The sequence below is a fragment of the Bombina bombina genome, chromosome 7 (assembly GCF_027579735.1).
Source record: "Bombina bombina isolate aBomBom1 chromosome 7, aBomBom1.pri, whole genome shotgun sequence".
Classification (NCBI taxonomy): Eukaryota; Metazoa; Chordata; class Amphibia; order Anura; family Bombinatoridae; genus Bombina; species Bombina bombina.
In genome coordinates, this window is record NC_069505.1 from 153918189 (window position 1) to 153940799 (window position 22611).

Here is a 22611-nt window from a genome sequence, read left to right on the forward strand (position 1 = left end):
ACGGGAGTGATTCCCTCCAACTTATAGTTCACAGACCCCTTTTTAGCCACTTACCCATAAAAAAGGCTCCGTAGTCTCTATCTAAAAAAGTAGCCCTTTCGTCATATATACCTATAATCTCAATAAGAAAGAAATAACAGAGGAATGAAATAAAACCAACATCTTATTAAAATGATGAACAGACACGAGTGATTAACAACAAGAAACAGGGAATGATGTACAGAAAGGATAAACCAACAAAGGGAAGATGAAACTCAATAAGGGGACTTACTGAGAGCTAATATGGATGGACATACAAACAGCACCACTGGGACTGGGACTAATTCTATATATATTTTTTTATGTTGGCACAGCAGGTCAGCTGACCACCACGGGACAATAGGATGTACAGAGACAGTACTAAGTGCTAATAGCACACTCTCATTGTGGACATTTGATCAAGTCCTCAAGACTATTGGGTATACATGAAGTGTACACCATAGACATAGGAATTATTGCTAGATTTTTTTCTTAGTTTTTTCTTAATTTTATTCTAACGTTATTGTTTATTCATCTCTTCCTTTACGTCCCTTTTAATTTATTTTTATATTCAATTTTTATTTTTATTGTTTATTTTTATAGTGCTTGAGTTGCTACTTGTAATTGATGTAGGTACAGTTGGTGAAATACACACATATATAGTTGCAAAAATATTCATGCTATTTACTATTAGAGGACGTAGGTCTGATTCTGCAGTTGAGGACAAACACCCTTTAAAAGTTGTCCTTATAGCGTATATGCTAACATAGACCCTATCCATATATTAGAGCGCCAAGTAGATCCGGCAGCAACCGGTTACCATACCAACATAGGAAAACAAAACAGATGCTCAGCGCAACAGCAAATATTATAAGCAACATAGGACCAAGATATACCATTAAAAGCAGGTCTAAGTATTTGCAGATAGAGACATGCAAGTAGCATACAAAACGGAAAACAAGTATTGCACATTTGATCTGTCATAATAATAGAGGGACACAAAATATTATTAAGCGCATTGTTAGACATCACAATTAAGCACATTAACACAATAACCAGAGATGGTACACTTAAGTTCTATTCACATTGAAGTACATTTCTATTTGTATTTTTATTATCTTAGTTATTGACCCCAATTTCCGGAAATACAGGAAGTGTAGTCAGTTCCGGTATGCACACAGTGGAATGCAGGAGATGCGTTCCAAATGCACTGTTTAGTCGCCAGCTCACTGATTTCAACACAGGTATATGAAATTGTTTAATCACATGTTTTGATTTATATGTTTGCTTTTTTGACACAAAATTTATGCTGATGACGGTGAGGAAGTCCCTGAAAACGTTACATTATAGATTTTTTTCTTCACTAAAAAAGACCTGAGAGTGCATACGTTTTTCCAGGACTATATATATATATATATATATATATATATATATATATATATATATATATATATATAAATAAATATAATGATTAATTTTAATATTTAATATTTATGTGCTAACCCAACATCGCATTAGACCTAAAGTGCAAAACACGAAGCCCAATATGCATGTTTACATTCCTATGTTCAATAGGTTAGAGACCTAAGTCCCCCACTGATAATAGCTGCGCACACACACAATTAAAATAAAACTATTAAGATGTGTTATAAAGTCACTGAGATATGATAATTGACTTATCTGAAATAACAGTCAAATCCAAAATAGAGCCTTTTCCTCTTGTTTAAAATGATGGTCCATGAGAAGTACTGGCTGCTTGACAAAGAACCCCTCAGGTATTAAATTCAAGTCCAGTAGTAATTGTAATCCAAAAGATCAAGCGCACAAAAACACTTCTCATAGTACAATACATTTTATTACAATATATATATATACACAATTAAATTCCCATACAGATGAGTACTCACAAAGAAACCCTCAATCAAATGAGGTAAGGTACAGGCACGGTTATGCAGATTAAAGGTGCAAATCCCTCAGGCTTGTTGCTCTCCACAATTTTTCCCCCTCAAGCTTGAAAGATACTGAGATCACAGTTCTGTCGTAATGGCCGTATATTAAATGGTAGAATACCTAGGCTTACCGGATTCACCACACATTTGTTTGTAGTATAGTGTGTCTCCAGTGTATGCCTAATCGGTATATTTACCCAGTCACTGTATACACAGGTGTTTGAGGAAACCGCCAGACGACAAGCATTGATGTTACGTGGTCACTGTATGGGAACCTTATTGTGTATATATATATATATATATATATATATATATATATATATAAATAAAAAAAAAAATTTAATACAATTTATTGCACTATGAGAAGTGCTTTTGTGCGCTTGATCTTTTAGATTATATATATATATATATATATATATATATATATATATATATATACAGGGAGTGCAGAATTATTAGGCAAATGAGTATTTTGACCACATCATCCTCTTTATGCATGTTGTCTTACTCCAAGCTGTATAGGCTCGAAAGCCTACTACCAATTAAGCATATTAGGTGATGTGCATCTCTGTAATGAGAAGGGGTGTGGTCTAATGACATCAACACCCTATATCAGGTGTGCATAATTATTAGGCAACTTCCTTTCCTTTGGCAAAATGGGTCAAAAGAAGGACTTGACAGGCTCAGAAAAGTAAAAAATAGTGAGATATCTTGCAGAGGGATGCAGCACTCTTAAAATTGCACAGCTTCTGAAGTGTGATCATCGAACAATCAAGCGTTTCATTCAAAATAGTCAACAGGGTGGCAAGAAGCATGTGGAAAAACAAAGGCGCAAAATAACTGCCCATGAACTGAGAAAAGTCAAGCGTGCAGCTGCCAAGATGCCACTTGCCACCAGTTTGGCCATATTTCAGAGCTACAACATCACTGGAGTGCCCAAAAGCACAAGGTGTGCAATACTCAGAGACATGGCCAAGGTAAGAAAGGCTGAAAGACGACCACCACTGAACAAGACACACAAGCTGAAACGTCAAGACTGGGCCAATAAATATCTCAATACTGATTTTTCTAAGGTTTTATGGACTGATGAAATGAGAGTGAGTCTTGATGGGCCAGATGGATGGGCCCGTGGCTGGATTGGTAAAGGGCAGAGAGCTCCAATCCGACTCAGACACCAGCAAGGTGGAGGTGGAGTACTGGTTTGGGCTGGTATCATCAAAGATGAGCTTGTGGGGCATTTTCAGGTTGAGGATGGAGTCAAGCTCAACTCCCAGTCCTACTGCCAGTTTCTGGAAGACACCTTCTTCAAGCAGTGGTACAGGAAGAAGTCTGCATCCTTCAAGAAAAACATGATTTTCATGCAGGACAATGCTCCATCACACGCGTCCAAGTACTCCACAGCGTGGCTGGCAAGAAAGGGTATAAAAGAAGGAAATCTAATGACATGGCCTCCTTGTTCACCTGATCTGAACCCCATTGAGAACCTGTGGTCCATCATCAAATGTGAGATTTACAAGGAGGGAAAACAGTACACCTCTCTGAAAAGTGTCTGGGAGGCTGTGGTTGCTGCTGCACGCAATGTTGATGGTGAACAGATCAAAACACTGACAGAATCCATGGATGGCAGGCTTTTGAGTGTCCTTGCAAAGAAAGGTGGCTATATTGGTCACTGATTTGTTTTTGTTTTGTTTTTGAATGTCAGAAATGTATATTTGTGAATGTTGAGATGTTATATTGGTTTCACTGGTAAAAATAAATAATTGAAATGGGTATATATTTGTTTTTTGTTAAGTTGCTTAATAATTATGCACAGTAATAGTCACCTGCACACACAGATATCCCCCAAAAATAGCTATAACTAAAAACAAACTAAAAACTACTTCCAAAACTATTCAGCTTTGATATTAATGAGTTTTTTGGGTTCATTGAGAACATGGTTGTTGTTCAATAATAAAATTAATCCTCAAAAATACAACTTGCCTAATAATTCTGCACTCCCTGTATTTATATATATATATATATATATATATATATATATATATATATGATAATGTTAATGTAAAATAGATATCTATACCTATATGTCTATAGAAATAGTTATACATGTATAGGTAAATACAGATATATCAAGTAATATGCATTTACAATAAAAATAACATATTCCTGTGAACATTGGAATGGGAAATATAAATCTAGGAGGTGAAGTTCTGAAGTAAGCGCAGTTCAGGTTTCGCTTGCGCACAAACCTTTTTACTTTCAATTTGTAATGTGTGTTCTACCCGATGTATGAAAAGATTACTTCTAGTGAAGCTTACGCTCAAACGGGAGTGTCACTTGTAATTTAGCCCAAAGTTTATTAGAGTTTTAATCATATTGAAATATATCAAGTAGTAGTGACCATTAGTGTTTATCTCTGTGTGTGTGAGAGAGAGATGGGGACACAGGACAAAGATGTGGTTTTGTCCCCAAAAAAACCACCATAGTATTCTAAAAATCTCATGTCGTTCTAGTCATTTCTATATTTTTGTTACGGAGGGTTAACATGTTACTGTTGTAATTGTGGGTAAATATTTGTTTATGGATGGGGTTGTGTTATTGTATTTCCCTTTTCTATTTTATCTTTAAGGGCACCATGTTCATAAGATTGCCAGCATAGAGAGAAATCACGCAACAGCTTTCATATATTTTTTAATAGTTTATTGCAATGTATGTGTCTCTCCTTCACATTCAGAACCCTGCATAACACAATAAACAGCTCTCAGGCTAAAATTTGTCTTTGAAAACTGACCAATTGGCAAAGTTTAAAATATCAGCAAAAGTTTCAAATCTCACTGTACTCTTTGTCTAATATCTATTACTTTACACAGATGGTGATGTGAGGTTTAGAAACTGTAAATCACAGTTTTTCAAAACACGATTTTTGGGACTTCTGTTTAATGTAAAAATATGTGCAACTGATCTTGGTTGCCAGTAAATAGGACAGAACAACAAGCTGTTAAATCCTGCTTAAGAAAATTAAATTAATGTAACTTTGAATCACAAAAAGTTTTATCAAATAAAATGAAATATAGTAAGAACAAGAAGAACACACTTTAATTTTAAGATGCGCTTCTCCGTTCTTACAATTTATACAGAGTATACCTCTCGATCACCTAGATTACGAGTTCTGCGTTAGCCTTAAAAAGCAGCGTTAAGGGGTCCTAACGCTGCTTTTTATCTAACGCTGGTATTATGAGTCAGGCAGGAAAGGTTCTACCGCTCACTTTTTTTCCACGACTCGAGGCTACCGCAAATCCCCTTACGTCAATTGCGTATCCTATCTTTTCTATGGGATTTGCCTAACGCTGGTATTACGAGTCTTGGAAGAAGTGAGCGGTAGACCCTCTTCTGCCAAGACTCCAACCGCAACAAAAAGTCAGTAGTTAAGAGCTTTATGGGCTAACGCTGGAACATAAAGCTCTTAACTACAGTGCTACAAAGTACACTAACACCCATAAACTACCTATGAACCCCTAAACCGAGGCCCCCCCACATCGCAAACCCTATAATACATTTGTTTAACCCCTAATCTTCCGACCGGACATCACCGCCACCTACATTATCCCTATGAACCCCGAATCTGCTGCCCCTAACATCTCCGACACCTATATTATATTTATTACCCCCTAATCTGCCGCCCCCAACCTCGCTGCCACCTATCTACACTTATTAACCCCTAATCTGCCGACCGGACATCGCTGCCACTATAATAAATGTATTAACCCCTAAACCGCCGCACTCCCGCCTCGCAAACACTATAATACATTTTTATTAACCCCTAATCCTCGCCACCACCTACCTACATTATTAACCCCTAATCTGCTGCCCCCAACTTCGCCGCTACTATAATAAAGTTATTAACCCCTAAACCTAAGTCTAACCCTAACACCCCCCAAAATTAAATTAAAATATAATTTAAATAAAACGAAATAAATTTACTATAATTAAATAAATTATTCCTATTTAAAACGAAATACTTACCTATAAAATAAACTAACTAATAACTAATAATTACATTGTAGCTATTTTAGGATTTATATTTATTTTACAGCAACTTTGTATTTATTTTAACTAGGTACTATAGCTATTAAACTATTTAATAGCTACCTAGTTAAAATAATTACACAATAACCTGTAAAATAAATCCTAACCTAAGTTACAAATACACCTAACACTACACTATCAATAAATTAAATAAATAAATTAGCTACAATTATCTAAACTAAAATACAATTAAATAAACTAAACTATAATACAAAAAACAAACACTAAATTACAGAAAATAAAAAAATTACAAGAAGTTTAAACTAATTACACCCCCCTAATAAAATAAAAAAGCCCCCCAAAATAATAAAATACCCTACCCTATCCTAAATTACAAAGTAATCAGGTCTTTTACCAGCCCTTAAAAGGGCTTTTTGTGGGGCATTGCCCCAAAGTAATCAGCTCTTTTACCTGTAAATAAAAATACAATACCCCCCCAACATTACAACCCACCACCGACATACCCCTACTCTAAAACCCACCCAAACCTCCCTTAAAAAAACCTAACACTAACCCCCTGAAGATCTCCCTACCTTGAGTCGTCTTCACCCAGCCGAGCCGAATTCTTCATCCAAGCGGGACAGAAGAGGTCCTCCATCCGATTGAAGTCTTCATCCAAGCGGCATCTTCTATCTTCATGCATCCTTAGCGGAGCGGCAGCATCCTGAAGACCTCCGACGCGGAACATCCATCCTGACCGACGACTTCCCGACGAATGACGGTTCCTTTAAATGACGTCATCCAAGATGGCATCCCTCGAATTCCTATTGGCTGATCGGATTCTATCAGCCAATCGGAATTAAGGTAGGAAAAAACTGATTGGCTGATTCAATCAGCCAATCAGATTGGAGTTCAATCCGATTGGCTGATCCAATCAGCCAATCAGATTGACCTCGCATTCTATTGGCTGTTCCGATCAGCCAATAGAATGCAAGTTCAATCCGACACCTATATTATATTTATTAACCCCTAATCTGCCCCCCCCAACGGGTATGTGGTTACTGCTCTGAAGTAGATACCAGGACTGTGCTCCTGCTCTAGAAAGAACTGTGGAAATACAAAGAAAGCAGAGCGCAAAACCACTCTAAGCGTAACACCGTTTTATTTGAAGGGGGCTACAAGCACATATAAAATAACATGTAAAATGTGTCAAATAACAATAAGCAAAGTCACCACTTCCAAGTGTTTCCCACGGGCCGTTGCGAGTCTGATATCCATCTCCTAGTCTTTGCGCACGTCTGTATAGCTTCCAGAAGTGCCACAGGAAACCGTACTGGACAAGGGAATGTTCTCACGTAGAACCCGGTATCACAGGAGGATAGTGGGGAAGGAAATAATGTCTCTACGCATTTTTTCGGGTTACGACCCAACTTTCTCAAGAGATAGTTCTAAATGAGAAACCATGTCTCTTTTTGAAGATTGCGGGCTTGACACACCTCTAATACATGGCCTTATCCAATTGGCCAGAGTGTGGTCAGAGTCATAAAACTGGCTGAAGAAACAGCTTGTGCTCAAATGTCCATATCAAAAAATGTCACTACATAAAAAAAAACACACATACAAATATGAAATGGGTATTAAAATCCAACATGTCACGTACAATCACAATTTATTAAAATAATACATTAAAATGAACCCCTAAGTTTACTTTATATTCTAGTAAATGAATTAACTTAACACTGTTATTAGGTATTTCATAGAATCTGAAGCACCAATAAAACTAGCTACCGTTTATAAAAATAAATACATAAAAAGGGACTATATACAAAAAGCTCATAGATCTATACTTTAGCAAAATAAATAAATAAGCCCCATTATAAATACGGAAGGGGAAGTTATTGGAGTTATTTTTTTGTTTTATTTTTTATTTTTGTAAGAACAAGATTGTAAGAACAAGATTCTTAAATATTGTTTCTAAATGTCATTGTCTTGATTTAATTTTTTTTTGCGTTTCTTGATTTAATTTTTTTTGCATTTCCTTCAGATCTCATTAGCTGTAAAAGATATCACATATCTGTCTATTTATATGGATATAAAACCCAATATTATTATTTTATGATTTAGATAGAGGGGCCGATATATCAATGTCTGGCGGACATTGTTCAATGCCAACTGCATACGCTGTTGGCATTTAACATTGCACAAGCATTTCTGGTGAACTGCTTGTGCAATGCCGCTCCCTGCATATTCGCAGCCAATTGGCCTCTAGCAGAGGGAGTCAATCAACCCGATCGTACACGATCAGGCAGATTGAAACCCAGTCCAAATATTGCTTAAAGGTGATGCAGTCCCATACAGCATTACCACTCCTCGTAGAATTATATTCCTGCTCATTTCTCAAGTGGAGAAGGAACTTCTGAGTATGTAGAATATGGGAAGTATTGAAGAGGTTGTTGAAGCAACTGACTGGTGTGCCCCCATTGTGCCTGTTGTGAAGAAAAATGGGAAAATACACATCTGCATAGACTTGAAAAGGCTGAATGAGGTGGTGAAGAGAGAGAGATATGTGCTGCAGACACTTGAAGATATAGCTCCAAAATTGCCTGGTGCGAAGTTCTTCTCTACACTGGAAGCCTCCAGCAGCTTCTGGCAGATAGCTCTACAAAGTGCCACAAAATAACTACTTTCATTACACCGGTAGGTTGGTTTTGCCTCAGAGCCACTGCCGGTGGGATCCCCTGTTTTAAGAGGGGTGCCTTCTCCTCAGAAAAATCACAGCCGGAATACATCTTTGCTTCCAGCAGGCTCTCAATCACCTTCTTCTGTATCAGAGGACAGTTCATATAAAATTACATCAAGTGGTAAAACTTCCAGCCCAATATTGGGATTAGCACTAGTTAGAGCAGTGACCAGAAGAATGGGCAGAATAATCCCATGGTCACTGTAGACTAGGGTAGTCTAACCCAATGTTCAAGTCAGGATTGTATTTCTTGTTGTTCATATATATATTCTCTTTAGCTTTTTTGTTGTATACTAAACAAAACTTTTTTTGTATGCTTATTGTATACCTTGTTTGATGTATTCTAAAAAAAACAAAACTATGCTTTGCTTTGATAAGGGGGAAGATGTGATGGATGAGAGTGGGAGGTGACGTCACTGGATGGGGCGGGGCTTAGGGTAGTTATTTTCTATGTCACACTTACTGAGTTAGAGGTGTTGTGCAAGGTGTATACTTTTATGCTCTGCAATAAAATAGCATTGTTCCTTCTATGCTGTGTCCTGCATCTCATGGCACTACTATTGTATAATTTGCTTTGTTCTCTTTGTTGAAAAGAATACCTAGGTAAGCTCAGGAGCAGGAAATCACTACTGCGAACTAGCTACTGATTGGTGGCTGCGTATATATGCCTCTTCTCATTGGTGACCTGATGTGTTCAGCTAGCTCCCAGATTGTGCATTGCTGCTCCTTCAAAAAAGATACCAAAAGAACAAAGCAAATTTAATAATAGAAGTAGATTGGAAAGTTGTTTAAAATTAGGTTATACGACTCTGGTTTCCGGTGGAGAAGGAGCAAGTAACTGCTGCTGTGCTCCCTTCTCCAGTCCCAATGGCTGCTGGCGATAACTTTTTTGCGCCCTACCCCAAAATAGGGGTTGCTACAGGGATACACAGCTACAATGTTCTGGAAACCTAACAGTGCCTCTCCATCGCACTGTCCCTTTTACAAGCCCTGGTGGACCTGGCCTAGTTATTGGGATCAGCCCGTCAGCTATCTACAGGAAAGCCATACCTAATAACACCTTAAAAACCTCCCATGCCGCTTTCCTCCTTACCCTCTCTTGGAGCCCCGATGAAACCTGAGCCATAAGCACAAAGACTCTGCAAACGTTTCCCGCTCCCCCCTCCCCCCTTTGAGACTCTCTGCCTTTCGACTGCAGGGCTCCTCTCTGCTTGGCCGCACCTGTATCTACCTATCTACCTTCACGTCTCCCTGGGGGACTCTGCTGTACGGCGGTGAGCTGCCGCTTGGCTGACCTGTTTGCGTTCTCTGCCTCGCTGTCTGCTGAGGACACGGATCAGTCCCCCTGTGATAGACTCCCCCCTCTCCTACAGGTGCTGTGAGAGAGGGGGTGAGCGTTTGGCTGGCGTCTTGCGGCGGGATCTCTTGCAGCCTGGTCTGCGGTCCTGCTTCTTCTCTGGTGCTGGAACCGGTGCCTCTCACTCCTCTCCCACCGGTGCTGCGAGAGGAGGAGGGGTTGTGGATGGTGTGCCTGTGCAGTAGTGAGAAGGATATGCGAAAGACGGCTGCATCACACGGATCAACATCGCCCTTAGGGGCCTCAACTTACATCACCCGGTGGTGAGCTGAAGGCGGTCGGAGAGGGTAAGCCCTGCAGGTACTGTGCCTGATGTTATCTGCCCATCTGAGGAGGGGGGTCAATTCTGGATCTTAACTCGTATTAGTGAACTTTTTGGGGATAAACATATATCAGCACCCACTGCCTACTTGTTAATGAAATACCCCCATTTCAGTAGAACTTTTTATTACGGCCTGTTCCTTAAGAGATGCACCTTAATTCATAAGGAGGCCCTACAGGGGCTACAGGGGTAGAGTGGCTTGAGAGGAGAAGGGGTAAAGAGAACACCAACTGGCCACATAAGGAAGGAAAAAGGGAGTAGGCGTGAGGAAGGGAAAAAGGAGTGGGAAGAAAACACAGGACTAAAATTATAAAAGACCAAATATAACGCCAAGAGACAGCAGAACTTTACCATTACCCTCACTTATTGCTTACTAAATTTTAACCCAATGTTAAATCTCAGCGCTCCCTGCAATAGTCTATCTCCCCTGCCCGACTGTGCACAGAAGATTTTTTCTAGAAATATAAGATTTAATTTTTCTAGTTTTTAGATTAAAACATCCGTTTTATACTACCTATTTTGTGTGTGTGGGACAATCTGTCTTTAAAATCTATAATAACATTGAAATGGTTAGAATGGTTAAGATATTCATACGTATTGTTCTGAATAAAAATTACAATATTATATATATATTCAATTTAACCAACAATGTCCATAAAAAATGTCCAGATAGTATGTGCTATTATATTGAACCTTGAAAGAATATTGAAGCTCCTTTCAGATTTCCTGCACCTGATCGGTTGCTGCTTAGTGTGTAAACCGGATGTCTTTCATCCGACAAGGGTATAATAACTGAAATGAGATAGAAGACACACAGCGCCCACCGAATCAAGGTAGCTTTTTAAACAATTTATTATGCGCAAGAAATAAAATATATACACTTACAAGATTGTAGTGTTATAGATGCCTTTAAAAGATTATGTTGTCAGCAAGAGTCCGTCCATCCACAACCAGCTGATAAGCTTAGAGTTCCGTATTCAAGGGCTGCTCACACAGTCTTGCCGCCTCAGCTGTTCTCCCACAACAGCGTGTGATGTTCTACACAGAGAGCGGCTTGTATACTTCCACTTAGCTTAACGCTGGGATAACGTGCTTCAGGACACTTCAATGCTTTGTCCTATTTAACCCAACGCGTTTCTTTTGCAAGCGTGCAAACTTCCTCAGGGGTATTTCTCTCTCCTTTGCTTCTATTGCTTACTAAATGTTTATCCTGTACAGTATGACTGAATTATCTTTGTGTCTACAGTTCTAAAAATTGCATCTCCTGGAAAAAGTCTTTTTTTTTTTCTTTTTTTTTGCTGAACTGAACATTTTGCATGTGAAAAGCAGTTTTTTCTTTTTTTACCTTCCTTTTCAGGAAGCTAAATTCTTAAGCTGGCTAAAAACATTGTAATATTAAATGTTATATTGTTTCTCCTTGTTAAGATAGGTGTGCCTATTGTTATATCTTATGAATGGGAACTTAGTCCTCCTTTCCCTCTTTTTGAGCTAGTTTGTTTTGTTGCTTTTTTCTACTCCCTCTTTTATGGGATAAATCCAGAAAGTTAGGACAATACTGTATATTTAAAATTGTTGTATTCTGGGAGGTTAAAGCACTGCAATCCTCAAGTAGCATAGAAACAGTACACTGATAGAGATTTACAATCTCTTTCCTCTTTTAGCTATTGATACCCATGGGTGTGTCTTCTCTACTCAGTGATACCCTGTATATCATACAAGTCCTAATGGATACAATTTAGGTTTTTCATATATAAGACTAAATACCTCTCTGAATCCAGCGCCTCTTTACTGTTAAATAGTAAATTTAACTAATACATTTTCTGTGCCTAGAGGAACCTATATATCTGCAGAACACAGGTGTGCCTAGTGTTTCACTGTATTAAGGGGCATTTAGCCCTTCTTTTCCTCTTTCGGAGTTAATTTGTTCTGTTTCTTATTTTCACCCCCTTTACTAGGGACAAATCTAGAAAGTCGGGATAACAATTTATATTTAAAACTTTTGTATTCTGGGAGGTTAAAGCACTGCTATCCTCAAGTAGAATAGAAACAGTGTACCAATAGAGAATTACAATCTCCCTTTTCCCTTAGCTATTGATACTCACGGGTGCGTCTTCCCTACGTAGGGATACCCTGTGCATCATATAAGTCTTTATTGATACAATCTTGGCTTCTCCTCGTTAATTTGACATCTTTAAGAATTTATTGTAATTGTGTACACATAATACTCGCTACCTTGTTTTCTCATACACAAGACTAAATGCCTCTTTGAATTTAATCTTTTCTTACTATTAAATAGTAAGTTTACCAACAAGTTGCCTGTGCTTAGAGGAACCTATATATCTGCAGAACACAGATACCCTTAATTCGGGATAGAATAAACTACCCCAGCACCTCCTTCTGTAGGCATTTAGGTTTTTTTTTCTGTTTGTTTTTTCCTTGAAACAACTGATCCCTGGTCATCAAGGCATAAAGGGGAACTTTTACAAATTCGGTTCTGACTAGGCTATTTTTCCCTGCACATATTTTTATTTTTCACTTCCTCACAGTGCACAAAAAGGGAAACCTTCCCTTCAACCCTTAATTGAGAGTATTTCCCTCTTTCTCTTAAATATAATATTCTTCATTCGGGCTGCATGACCCCCTATTAATAACTCACGACTAATTCACTCTTTTATTCACGTCTTAGTTCACTATTGGGACCTTCCCTCCCAGGAATCTTTAAACCACGCTATTATATATGGACAAATATTTAAACGGGCACCCTAAAACTTCTCCTTTAGCCATGACAGGGAGACAAAAGGAAAAAAAATCTGTCCTCGAAACTTCATCTGACATACATCCATCTACTTCACCCCTTCCAGCTTCCTCAGAGCAGTTAGACACTCATTAGCCCCGGTTACTGCAGATATTGGAACCTCAGTCACCCATTATTATAGAAAGAGCTCACAGGATAGGTCCAGCCGACACACAAAGAATTAAATTAAATTTTAAACATAAGGCTATGTTACTTCAGGCTTTTCGTAAACAGCAACCCATCTTTTTAAATGAGGCAAAAATGTATCTCTTTCAAGACTATTCAGAAGGCACAGCCACCAAAAGGAGGGACCTAGTCCCACATTGTACAAATTTTATAAAAAAAGGGGTCCAAGCAACCCTGCTGTATCCGGCCAGGTTGAAACTCTATATTGATGGACAGGTACATTTTTTTGAAACAGCACAAATTTTATGCTAAATCCTTCCCCCAGGGTAAGGATTGAAAGGAGTTGAACAACAAAAAAGAGATATTGAGTAGAGAGACTTAGATGAGCGAAATTAAAGCATACGGGCTGGACGAGGCTAAATTCCACCTGGGTGTTTTTTCTAAAAGGGATTATAGGGTTAAACTATTCTTTTTTTCCCCCCTTCCCCCCTTTCCCCCCTTTTGTTTTTTTTCTCTTCCTCCCTCCCCTGTTTTTTTCTCTCTCGTATAAAAAAAATGGCTGTGGGGGGCAATCTTAAAATGACCTCATGGAACATTGGAGGTCTTACTTCTCCGATTAAACGGAAGGCAATACTTCTTCAATTAAAAAAAAAATAATACTGACGTAGCTTTCCTGCAGGAAACACATTTAAAACCTGAAGAAGTCTTAAAACTTAAATCCTCCTGGGTCAAAGAAGTTTTTTTCTCCTCCACTGCAGAAAGAAAGAGTGGGGTTGCGATCCTCTTGGGGAAGAAACTCCTCTACGAAGTCATCCAAGTAGACACAGACCAAGAGGGAAGATATCTAATGGTAAAAATTAAAATTTCTAAAGTATTATACACACTATGCAATGTATACGCCCCAAACGTCTTCAATCTTCCCTTTTGGGAAACATTGCAAAATAAGCTTCTCTCATTTGCAGAAGGCTATTTACTATTGGCTGGTGATTTTAACATGGCCCCCCAATATCCACTCAATAGGCTTAGGCAGAAGTCTGTCCCACTCAAAACCAAGAGAGATAACTTGGAGTCTAAACTATTTTTTTATACTTTTTCGCAATTTGAAACTTTGTGATATTTGGAGGATTCAAAATCCTGATTTCAGGGACTTTACGTGTCATTCGAAAGCTCACAAAACGCTTTCAAGAATTGATCTCTTCTTGGTGGATGAAAGACTGTGCAAATCAGAAGTAGTTGCTGAGATTTTACCCATCACTATCTCAGACCACGCCCCGATTACTCTAGAATTTCGCTTAAATCCCTCGGAGAACAGGAATTTTGGCTTTTCTTTCCCACGATATCTGGCAACTGACCTAAAATTTAAAAACTGGCTTACCTCTAGGTTTCAGGAATATGCACGTTTTAACCAACAACATATCTCTAAACCTGCCCTGTTTTGGGAGACTGAGAAGGCGGTCCTCAGAGGGTAAATATTAGCATATACCATATCCAGATCTAAAAAAAATAAGAAGAGGGAAAGTGAAGTATTAAAGGCCGTCACTAATGCATATAATCGCTATATCTTATATAAAACGCCTGAAAACTGGTCTAGGTACAATACAGCACTGGCAGAAAGAGATTCCTTCTTGATCTATAAAACTACCCAGAGAGATCTCAGGTTACAGGCTAAATTATACCACTATGGTAACAAAACAGGGAAGCTTTTGGCAAATTTAGTCAAGATTGAAAGAGGTTCCTCCATAATAAAAACTATAACAAATGGTAGCAAAATTGTCAACTCCTCTGAAGAAATATGTAGAGTATTTGCAAAATACTATGACTCCTTGTATACCTCTAAAGCCTCCAATACTACAAAGAGAGAAACATTCTGGAATCAATTAGTTTTTCTAACCTTGACTCCCGATCTACTTGTAACATTACAATCTCCTTTTACTGAAGCAGAAATTTCTACCACGATTCAAAGATTGTCCTTTAACAAAGCTCCAGGACCTGACGCACTTCCAAATGAATTTTATAAAATATTAGCACCCGAGATATCAAAGCATTTAACTTCACTTTTTAATGACATCTATATATCAGGTAATATTCCAACCAAGGAATTTGTTGCGTCCTACACAACTCTTATTTCAAAACAGGGAAAGGACCCAGATAAAAAGGAGTCATATAGACCCATCGCGCTCCTAAACACAGACTATAAACTATTTACATCTATTTTAGCAAATAGACTTCAACCTCTGCTTTTCACCATTATACACAGAGATCAAGTAGGCTTTCTCGTAAAGCGAAAATCATCTGCTAAGATAAGAGAGGTACTCACGACAATAGAATATTTTATGATGTTGGACACAGGGAGGGAGGACACCCCTGATATGGTGATTATATCTATCGACGCGGAAAAGGTGTTTGACTCGGTACATTATGACCACCTATGTTTTACGTTACAGCAGTTCGGTCTCGGAGGTAATTTTCTTCGTTCTTTTAACAACCTATATAGTAATGCATCCACGAGAATTTTAGTTAATGGTGACATGACTCCAGGTATAAGACTCGGGAGGGGAACCAGGCAGGGGTGTCCTCTCTCTCCCCTTCTCCCCTCGCTATCCAAATTTGCCATCAACTTGAAGGGATTAAAATCAAGGGGAAAGAATTGCAAATTCCACTGTATGCAGATGATGTCCTGGTCTATTTATCCAATACAGCTAGAAATATTCCAAAGCTCCTTGCTATCATAGATCAATTTGGTTCCTTCTCCGGATATAAAGTAAATGTTTTAAAATCAGAGCTCTGTTGGCTTAAACATACTAAGGACTCCTGTGTAAATATTCTATTTTCTATAGTTCAAGGTTCATTTAGATACTTGGGTATTTGGATTTCCCCTAACCCCAATTCTTGGTATGACTTAAATGTTCTCCCGGTACTCAAAAGGGTTAGAGAAGCTTTCAAAAACTGGCAAAAACTTCCCTTATCCTTGTCAGGATGCATTGCACTCTATAAAATGACTCTCCTTCCCAAAATTTTGTATATGCTTCAGAACACATCACTTATTTTGAAAACAAAAGATATCTTATCCTTTAACTCAGCACTCCGTTCTTTTCTATGGCAGAATAGGAAACCTAGGATCTCTCTATCTAAATTAATGCTTCCTGTAGAGCAGGGGGGACTCTCGTTACCAGACATTCGTTTATACAATGCAGTGTTTCAGGCCAGAGTAGTAGTGGACTGGCTAACTAATGCTAACTATGTAACAAGTCTTGACCTGGAAAAAAACATAGCTCACCCATATTCCTTAGTGGCCCTCCTACATTGTAATAATAATATAATCCCGCCTAACCTAAAAAAAATAAAGTCTATTTATAACCCAATTCAGATGTGGAAAAGGATTTGCTCTATGTTACATATCCAAGATAGAGTCTCACAGTATTTACCACTGCTAAATAACCCACAATTTCAAGCTGGGATACAATCAGCTCTTTTTACCAAATGGGAATCCCTGGGTCTCCTGAATATTTCTCAACTACTTGACTTTCAAAACAAATGTATCAAGACATTTGATTCACTCAAAGAGGATTTCCATCTTCCTAATAAAAATGTATTTGCTTATCTCCAAGCAGGACATTATGCCCTTAAATTAGTAAATGATTTTGGCTGGGAGTGGTCCCTAGGTATTCTTGAAAACTGGCTTTCATTAGCCAAGACCGGCCTCACATCGATTTCTTGCATATATCAGAGACTGGCCCAGAAATGCTAGAAAATGTGCAGGCCAAATGGACAGCAATACTATCAGAAGACCTAGGAACGACCCCTGTAGTAACTTTATCAATTCAAGCAATTGCACGTGCTACTCTCTCCGCTACATGGAGGGAGGTGCATGTTAAATTACTACACATGACATACTTTGCCCCAGAGAAAGGAACTAAATGTCAAAGTGCCACTTTCAATAAGTGTCCAAAATGTTCATACCCCTCGGCTAATCTTATTCATATGTTCTGGTACTGCCCAAAAGCCAGAAACTGCTGGTTAAAAATTCAATATTGGCTTATTAACTCAGTGGGAATTTCCTCACTGACACTTTCCCCCTTAAAAATTGTCTTTCGTCTGGAAGACCTAGGCCTCCCTAAGGATAAATCTAAATTAGTCATTTTAGTTATCCTTGCTGTTAGATATCTAATACTGAAGAAATGGAAATCGAAAGCAATCCCAAGTTTATTAGAGGTAAAAAATTGCCTGAAGAAACAGTGCATAATAGAACAATTAGATACTAATCTTCAGAATGATCGAGAGGGGAGGAGTTTCTTCTCTAAATGGTCGGACTTTATTAAAGCCTTGCCCTCAAGTGAAGTTGAATATTTGATCTACCCTTTTAGAAATACGGAGCTGGTTCTCTTGGGAATCTGGTAGCCCCCCGCAGTTAACTTAAAGAGAAGAGGGGAGGGGGGGGAGAGGAACTGATTAAGTTCTTGTCCTCCTCTTTTGCTCAGTCTTGTCTTTTCCCCTCCCTTCTTCATTCCCTTCGCCTCCCTTTCCTGCCTTCCCTCCCCCTTCTCTTTTTCTCCTTTTTTTTTTTCCTTCTTTTCTTTCTTTTTTTTTGGTTTGTACCTAGTTTTTATGGCTTAAGTTGTATAATAGATACAAAATGGAAAAAAAAGGGGCATCAGGTGGATAGGTTAAAAGTGTTAAACTGTTTATTTATTGAATGTAAAAACTAGGAATTCACTGTATATTTTAGACCGGGCTCTGTCATTATAAGAGTTGGTCTTGTTGTTTATCCTTTTCTCTCTTTTTCTTATGTGGATTTATGTTGTAACAAACTCCTGATGCTCGACAATAAAAAAAAAAAATTAAAAAAAAATTAGGTTTTACATCCCTATAATACATTTATCAAAATGTAATTGCCTGTCTGCCCATTACTGAGGGTCTATACATAATTGTAGAATATAGGTTTAATTGACAGACCATATTTTGATATACATCTAAAATAATGTCTGTGACCCTTTCATACTGCATTGCACATATGCAAGATAATATAATTATTCAAAATAATCTTGGAATACCGGCAAACATAAAAAAAAAAAAAAAAAAAAGAGTTTTACACTTTATCAACACCCTTTGTGGGTTGAATTCAATGGGGCTGAATTAACGGACATCGATAAATGCCAACAGCATACGCTGTCGGCATTTATTATTGCACAAGCATTTCACTGCAAATGCTTGTGCAATGTCGCCCCCTGCACATTTGCGGCCAATCGGCTGCTAGCAGGGGGTGTCTCAACCCGATCGTATGGAATTGACCTCTGCTTCTTAACTCCTGTTTCAGGTGAGCCTGAAGGCTCACACGGAAAAACAGCTGCATTCAGCTCCATACAGAACTTGATAAATCAGCCTCAATGTGAAGCCCTGTAGTGCATGCATCATATGGGTGATTTTCCTGCTATCTGCTTGGTGGGAGTGGGATGTTGAAAAGTGCCTTTACATTGTGGTCTATGCAATGTAAATATATATATATATATATATATATATATATATATAAATGATTATTTACATATATGTATATGTTAATATGTATACTGTATATACACATATTAACACATAAATATGTATGTATATATTCATATATTTTTAAAAATGCAGCCTATCGCTACGCTACTTATCCCCTTCGATGCGCAAGGTACGTATGCCGTCTGTGACGACATCAGAATGAGGCTCCCATAGAAGCCTATGTAAGAGTGCTCTCGCAAGCGCAATCCTTCCTAGAAATGTGAGCAAAAGCTTGCGTTCACATTGCGACCAACTTGTAATTACAGCGCACATTATTGTGTGCTGGTATTAAAAGTAGATAGCTAATATCACTTACATGCAAGCGATATTTAGCGCTCCACTTGTAGTCTGGCCTTCTTGAATTATAAAATATATATTTTACTAAGCGCAATACTTTGTCCTCTCTACTTATGTCTAATTGCCCATTTGTCTGTTTGTGCTATTTTCATTTCATCTGTTTGTTAAAGAAAATACAAGCAATTTTCATCTTAGTTTTTGTACTCAGCTGTGGAATTGTATTTGTTGTTATCTCATTTTCTATGTCTATGAGTAAGGTTAATGCTGAAAGGTATATCAGCATCATGTCTTGTGCTTTTTAGCATATTTTTCATGTTAATTTAAGACGATTAAAATGAACTATATATGATTGCATTTGTGCTCTGCTACAGTTTATTTTTTGTCTCATTCTAGTCACAGAAAAAAATGTTGTTGAGTTTTCATCAACAAAATGAACACTGTGCAAATTCCAATTTCTGACCTGTCTGTCTTTTTAATGTTAAAGTAATGAAGTAATTTTCAACTTTCACAGATTCCTATAACAACTGGTGTAAAAAATAAATCTTTGTGCATAAGAAGATATATGTCCTTATTCTCTAAAATAGATACATGTACCTTTCGGGGCAACAATGAGATATGCATGAATGACTTTCTACCACGATCAAAATTTTATTCATGGGAATGTCATGTACATATATATTTATAGAAGACACTTTTCACCTCAATACTGAGATCACGATTAATGACTTCAGCAGTATAATAAAAAATCCTAACCTGCAGTGTTTCTGCTGGACACAGACGATTCATTGAATTTTCAAACAAGTGGATGATTTATTATTCTACAGTCAATATACTAAATTAGATGTAGATATGAACAGGGCTATCAGCATGCAAGTTATGAGTAAGAGAATATGTCAGATGCTAGCACAGAAATATCACATAGAGCCTACAAGAAAAGGTTATTTAGGTCTAGTTAGACTGCATTGCTAGATTTGTTTCCAGTATTAAAAAAAAGAAGCCTTTAAATGTGTTAGTTTTTTTTTTTTTGTAGCAATGTAAAAATTTAACTTTATATTTGCTCAATATCTCATTTGTGACAGCAAAACAGAGGTGATAAATGTTAAATGCTGCTTATATAATATTTTGAACATACATTATTAATGGTAATGGGTTGCTATGGAAGTCAACTTATCGCGCTTAGACTTGTGATCTTGGGAAGAACTTTGAAATCTTGCAATTATCTGTTGTGAGTTAACTGCCTGTGACTCTGGAAATAGTTTAGCTTTAAGAGAGTGCTCTAGCACCAAAAGCTGAGCCTGTTACGGGTCATGGGATGTGTAAACGGTCCAGTCTGAGAGTGCTGTCCCCTTTTCCTTGTTTTGCATATGCTCATGGGTGATTACATAAGTCTGTGAACCCTGACTTGTTCCCAGTTTGTTTGATAAAGAGCTTGCATTTGTGTGAGTGGCTGCATTTATGTGGCTGTATTAGGGACCCAGGTTTTTGGAAGAGACGTTGATGTGGTACCTGGGCTTGTACCATTTGGCTAAATGCGGTCACTTACTCTTCCAGTTTTGCTTTTAATCTTAGCTGAGAGCTTGTGAGCGAGTGCTGGACTTTTTCTGTGTGTTGAAATGCAGTGCAAGTGTCTATTCCCGTTGCATAATTAAAGGGACGTAACACATATAGGCCTAGATTACAAGTGGAGTGCTATTGATAGTGCAGGGTTCCCTATAAATATAGTAGGCCCGCATAGTATAAATCTGGTATTACAAGTCCATAGTTTTAAAGAATGTAAAAATATATCTGTTTAGCAAGCCCTATGCTTTCAATGGGTAGCACATTATGTGTTTATATATATATATATATATATATATATATACACGTACACACATTATACTCCTTTAAGCCCTTCCCACTCAAACACCATGACATATACCATCACTGTTAAACATACAGGTAGATTACGAGTTTTGAGTTACAGCTTTTAATGCTGAGTAAATGGCAATTCCAGCATAATGGCCAGTAATGCATATTATGAGTCGTGTCGGTATTGCTATAGCACAAGCATTTTAGCCTGTAACGCAACGTCCATTCCGCACTCAAAAAAATGACATTTTTGCATGGAATTTTCATAACGCTGGTATTACAGGTTGTGGGTAGAAGCTAAAATTCTTGCGTTACAGCCTATACCGACACAATCCTTACCGCCATCTGAGAGCAGTAGTTATGAGTTTTGTGCAACAAAAATGTTTCACAAAACTTATAACTAAACTGTTACAATCTATTAACCCCTGATCTGCCGCCCACCCACATTGTGACTATTAAATAAAGTTATTAACACCTAATCTGCCGCACACCCACATCGCCAACACTATTTAAATATATTAACCCCTAATCTGCCACCCACCCATATTGCGACTATTAAATAAACCTAATAACCCTTAATCTGCCACCCCCATCATCACCGACACTATAATAAAGCTATTAGCTCCTCATCTGCCGCTCACCGACATTGCCTCCACTATAATAAAGTTATTAAACCCTAAACCTCCGGCCTCCCACATCGCCGCCACTATAATAACGTTATTAAACCCTAAACCTCCAGCCTCCCACATCGCCACCACTATAATAAAGTTATTAACTCCTAAACCTCCGGCCTCCCACATCACTGCCACTAAATAAACCTATTAACCCCTAAACCACCGGCCCCCCACATCCCAATACACTAAATTAAACTATTAACCCCTAAACCTAATACCCCCTAACTTTAAATTACAATATAACTATATTTAAATAAATAAAAACTTAACTGTGAAATAAAAATAAGCCTAACATTAAACTATAAATTAACCTAACATAACTATTCGAATAAAATTAAAAATACTACCAATTAAAAAATCTAAATTACAAATTTAAAAAAATCTAACACTGCCTGAAAAATAAAAAAATAAAAATTACAAAAAAGAATAAACACTAAATAACTAAGATTACAAAAAATAATAAATTAAATTATCAAAAATAAAAACAATCACACGTAATCTAATAGCCCTATAAAAATAAAAAAGCCCCCTCAAAATAAAAACACCCCCTAGCCTACAATAAACTACCAATAGCCCTTAAAAGGGCCTTTTGTAGGGCATTGCCCTAAGTTAAACAGTTCTTTTACCTGTAAAAAAATACAAAGTCCCCCCAACAGTAAAACCCCCCACCCAACCAACCCCCCAAAATAAAAAACCTAACTAAAAACTAAGCTACCCATTGCCCCTAAAGGGGCATTTATATGGGCATTGCCCTTAAAAGGGCATTCAGTTCTTTTTCATTACCCTTAAGAGGGCATTCAGCTCTTTTAAAAAAAAAGCCCAAAGCCCTAATCTAAAAAAAAACAAAAAAACACCCAAAAAAACCCCCCAAAAAAACCTAACACTAACTTAAGAATATCTACTCATAGTTCCTGAAGTCCAGACATCC